This window comes from Thermobia domestica, chromosome 12, assembly GCF_964235325.1.
Source record: "Thermobia domestica chromosome 12, izTheDome1.hap1.1, whole genome shotgun sequence".
Lineage (NCBI taxonomy): Eukaryota > Metazoa > Arthropoda > Insecta > Zygentoma > Lepismatidae > Thermobia > Thermobia domestica.
This window is the reverse complement of record NC_137465.1, coordinates 224,841,042-224,847,041: the sequence shown is the minus strand read 5'-3', so window position 1 is coordinate 224,847,041 and position 6,000 is coordinate 224,841,042.

Sequence of the window (6,000 nt, the reverse complement as noted above, 5' to 3'; positions counted from 1 at the left end):
CGGCTCGGATGACCCGTTCTCTACTCAATGTTCGGCTAGCTTAAGTGTTAAAATTGCAGGAGTGTTGCAGGACCCTACTTATAGAACCTGTGCATAATTGGAGGTGTTTTCTACAGGGATGTACACAGGTAAATTTTAGAAAACAGGTTGTGCCTATTAGATTATTTCGAGGACATAACTTTTCACTGGAAATCAACACTCATATTAAAAAATAGTAAATTTGGAGACAAAATCGTAAATTTGTGGAAATAATTGGAAATATTAGGGGGGAGAATGATACATTAGGTAAGTATGGTAATTTTAGAAGACGAGTTTTAAAGTTTGTGGAAATAATTGTTAATTTTGGGAGGAAGAATAATTAAATTTAGGCACGTATGGTAATTTTGGTGGAAGAATTGTAAAGTTTGGGAAAATAATTGTACATTTTAGGGAGAAGAAAGGTACATTAGGTATTATGGTAATTTTAGAGAAAAAATTGTAAAGTTTGGGTAAATAATGGTGATTTTGAGGAACAAATTGTAAATTTTTGTTGAATGGTGGTTTGGGGAGGGAAATTGTAAATACTGGAGGAAGTGAAGAATGGTAGTTTTCTGGGAAAGAATAGTTGATTTAGGTCAACGAATAATAATTTTACGGCAAAAAGTGTAAATTTTCGGAAAAAATATAATTTTGCGTTGAAGAATTGTAAACATTGGGAAAAGTATGTAAGCTTGGGGTGAAAATCAGAATAGTAATAAAATTGTGTATTGTATCAAGCCCTGGGGGGCGTTACTTATTCATATCAGATATGTCCTCCAGACGTATATTATGTTCTACTTTCAGTGTGATATCATTTGCCTAATTCGTTGTATGGTTGGTATTAATAATTTTGGAAAAGCTAACAAGCTCCTAGTTTGAAATGTTAATACAAAATGCCAATAAATCTGCATGTTTAATCTTCAAAATAAACTCAAAAATACGATTAACAATAAAAAAAAAGTTTTAAAAAAAATCCTCTAATGTAAATGCTTAACTGTACTAATGCGAATATTTCTCTACCGCTATGCAAAACATATGTATCTCTGTACATACACACAATCTGCAGGTTAAAAATACACATGAAAACATTGCAACACACACTAGACGAGCTTTATCTCGTGTAATGTTTCCAGTTCACCATATAAGAGTTAAAATATCCCCTTTTATGTGGTTTATTGTCAATTCTGATGTTTAGTAATTCTGCTTTAATTTATATGGTTTGATGGGTTTTGGAACACATGCTGGATTTTGATGGATTTACATTCCTCCACTATAAAAATATCCCTTTTTAATCTATTCTCTCTCTCTATATATATATTCCATACTATGCGGTTTAACTCTTTAATCTGTTCACTCTATATGGACATGCAAAATATATTGTTCTGTTAGTTCAAAACAGAAAGATATGAGAAGTTATTGTACTATAATGATGTGTTTTGTTATTATTGTTTATCATTATTTTTCTTCACTAATAAAGCTAACGTACTGTTCAATATAGATTTTCATATTTTCCATATAATTTGACGATTGATTAGACTCACAGTTTTAATCCAGGGTAAAGTCATAGTAATAACAACTTTTTTTTTAATAGTAAAATCCCAGGATTATTCTCTGCAGGTTAACTTATAAATGCAATGTAAATTAACTTTCAATGAGACAATATTAATTTTGTTATGTTAATTTTTCATCTTTAAATTGGTGTCCTAATTTAGGCTTCTAAACTGTGCTTCACGTCTCATACAGTACGATCATGTTCATCTCTCGACAAATAGACGAGCAAATACGGTTAAGAGACAGTCAGAATTAGTTTTTTTTTTTAAATATGGATTCAGAGTCTCAAAATTAGAATATGACGGTGAAAAGGTCACGAGAAATACGTAATTTATTTCATTTAGACCCTGAGTCTTAATGGTAAGATATATCGGTTAAGGGAAAACGAGAAAAAGTTTTAAATTTGGATTTAGAGTCATTAGATTAGAATATAACTGGTAAGAAAAAAAAAACAAAAAAGAGTTCTTAATTGAGAAATTTCAATATAATGGTTAAGAGAAATCTAGAAACAGTTCTTAATTTGAATTCAAAGTCCTAAGATTAGAATATAACGGTTAAGAAAAGCGAGAAACAGTTCTTAATTTAGATTTGGAGTCCCAAGATTTGAATTCAATACTTAAGAGTAAGCGAAAAGCAGTTCTTAATTTGGATATATAATCCAGAAAAACGATTAAGAGGAAATAAGAAACAGTTAAACAGTTCTTAACTCGGGTTCAGAATCCTGATATTTGAATTTAACTGTTAAGAAAATCAAGAATGTTTATGGCCACGGAAATAGGGACAAAAATTCATGAAAGAAATATAGTTATAATTTTTAGTAAAGTCGTTCGTTTGATAAAAAAATATAGTTGTATGTAGCTGGCATCATTAAATTTTTTTCCCCGAGAATTACTATTTTCTTATTTTTCCCGTAGATTACCTTTCATCTACTTAGTTTTAATGTTGTTTATATTATACAAGCCTTATTTATTATTACATAGGTCTTACTTTTTCCTGTCGGTATCGCAAGTAAAATTTCATATAATAGATGAAACCTTTTCTTAAAGTAAAGTTCAATGTTCAACTTAATTAAACTGTGCTTATTTCAAATTATTATAACTGTATGTTGCGTATATTTAATAATAAAAGACCGTTGACAAATGTAACGTGAGTTACCCTACTATGTGCATATTCCACTAAAATAAGTAGTCATAAAATGTAAACAAAAATTTAATATTTTTGTCATAATTAAATTATGTGTGTCCCTATCTTACATAGTAATTTCATGCACATAGCTATACCAGGACAAAAGAAAATGTACTAAAAAATCACATGTTCTGAATGTAGGGAAAAAATTTGTAACGTGAGTTACTATAGTATTTTCTTTTCTCCTAGGTTTGCTGTAATCATATAAAATGACGATATTTGGTAATTATCTGTATAAATATGACAGCATTCCTATTTTTAAAAGAAAACGGAGCTTTTAAGTTTATTGTGGTTACTATCCTTCAAAATATACGTCATTACGTAACGTGAGTTACCATGGACATACCCGAATCAGTTTTGAATTCGGATTCAGAGTCCAAGGATTCGAACTTAATGGTTACGAGAAATCGAAATATATATATACGTATATATATATATATATATATATATATATATATATATATATATATATATATATATATATATATATATATATATATAAGATTGTACAGTTATCCTGTATCCCATAGTGTCTGATGAAGCCAAACAGTTAGTTGGTGAAATTGTAACACATATTTAATTTTTAATGAAAATATATGGTTTTGCTCAGCAAACAATTAGTGTGTACGTAAATATTAAGATCAGTAAGTTTTCATCGTACGGATCAAACTCAAAGACGAGCACTTTTATATTCGAAATGAAATAAAACCTTTTAGTTTTTCGTCTCACGATTATTCTGGCTAGACTAATGGAGACGGTGAATGAATGAAATTGTGAAGTGAATAAAGTGGGAGAAATCGGGAGAACCACGAGAAAATCCACGCAGAGGGTGTTTGTCCAGCACACAATTCACTTGGCGTGGGCTGGGATGGAACCAAGAACCCAATGCACCAGAGGTGAGCGGTCTACCAGCCACCGCGACCCCACTGTTATATTCGAGTTTTTGCTGTTATTTGCTGATGATTTTCTATTTTAATGGTTCTTTTCAGCATCAAAGTAGAGCGTGGTGTCCATCTAGTTTTAATGTAGAACTAGAACCGCTACATTCTTGCCTTAATTCCAAATTAGATCACCGGTATGGAAAGTTAGATAAGTGATAACAGATATGTAATTTATATTTTGAATGTCAATGTTTTGGATAAATTAGAATTATGGTTTGATATAAAAAGTCTATTAAAACAATAATTACTGGCTTATAAATTAAAGTTGCAAACATATATGAAATTGTATTCAACTTTATTTTCATTTCAGTAAAAGAAACACTGCAATTAAAAATACGGATAATCGCAATTGTTAATTAAATAAACTTACACGGAGCTTATACATAACAAAACTGACCCAAACATTCATTTCGTTGCTGTGTATGGTTATAACAATTGATTTTTGTAATAAAATGTTTATATTAATTTCCTTCCTCATATCAATAACAAAAACAAGATTGATCATAACAAAGCTGAAATCTACAATTACATTTTGAAGTATATATTATTCGAAGTATAATTAAATTTTAGGAGAAACATGCTTTATTAAATAAACCAAATAGATGGTTCCGTCTGTTTGTAATCTATTCATTCTTATACAAGTATGGGTAGCATAGAAATATATTGGCATTTTAAAATTTGCATTTGTATTTCACAAGGCAGGTACTGATATGATAGCTACTTTATATTTTGATGGTTCTTGCCCTTGAGACATATTCCCAGGGAAATGTATTTATTAAAAAAAATGAAAATGAAACGAAATCTTTAAGTTTTACGTCCCAAGGTTATGCCGGATATGCTAAAGGAGATGGTGATGATGAGAGGTGAATAAAATGGTGAAATGAAGAAAGTGAGGGGAAGGGGAGAACCCCGAGAAAACCCACGAGCACGGTGTTTGTCCACCACAAAGTCCACACGGCGTGAGCTGGGATCGAACCAGGGACTCCAAGCACCTGAGGTGAGCGCTCTACCACTGAGCCACGCCGTCCCCTGTATTTATTAAATTACATGTGATTTTAAAATTACATTGAATTAAACCTTCATTAAATTGTACGAAAATTTGATCGTACTTCTGGTTCATATATACTAAAAACTTTATTATTATTATTATTATTATTATTATTATTATTATTATTATTATTATTATTATTATTATTATATGGATGATGTTTCCTGTCAAATTAATTAGTGAGTCATCTTTGGTGACCAAATAATGTTCCTATTTTTAATCGGTAAATTCCAATTTGAAATCTTTTGATCGGCAATCCTGGATGGTTTATGGTTTAGAGTATTTTCTATTATCCTTACTAAGCCAATACTTGAATGATAGTTTCAAATATAAATTCTGAACGAATTCCTTCCAAACTTTCTATTCATTTAAGTAAACTAGAGAAAATTGACCTAGTTATCTATTGTCTAAAAGCAATTCAAAAAATTGTTTCTGTTAAGAAGTATCAAACAAAAAGATGTATTAACATTATAATATTACAAGTTCCAATAGAGTGTTTCTAATATACACTCATTTTTAACCGACTTAAAAAAATAGGTTCTTAGTTGGACCTGTATGTACGTATGTATATTTGTAGGTATGTACACGGTTATATCGACAACCGTTGCTCACATTTTGATGATGTTTTCACTAACCAAATAAACTATTTCTAGCGAATGTTTTCATTATAAAATATTTAAGAAAATCATATTTAATGTATTACCTAATGCTCCTAAAATGCTTGATGAAACAATGTATTCCAATATATGTGGCTTCCAATATAATAGCTATGCATTTCTTAATCACGCTGTAACTGTATTATTATTATTATTATTATTATTATTATTATTATTATTATTATTATTATTATTATTATTATTATTATTATTATTATTTCACTAACGTGTTAGTAGGGGCTTGGTGCAAAATTTGTTATTTTTTGTCACTTCATTATAGTATGTTTATACTCAAACATTTTGTACTCTGTACTGGTACCTGAGAAAGGTGCAAATATGTTTGAGTTCATAAATACTATAATGAAGTGAACAAATATAAAAATAGCTCTTAATTATATTTGTGGGTTACACCATTTCTGTAGCAACCGCTGACATTATTACATACGTATTACTGCATTCTGTCAAATGCATTCCTATAACTTTCATCTTGTGTGTTATTATTCATCACAGTCACATTTACGTAATTACCGTCACAATCATGTACTGTATTTTTGTTTCAATAAACCACTAACAATTACCTTTAAATTACACTAAACCACTA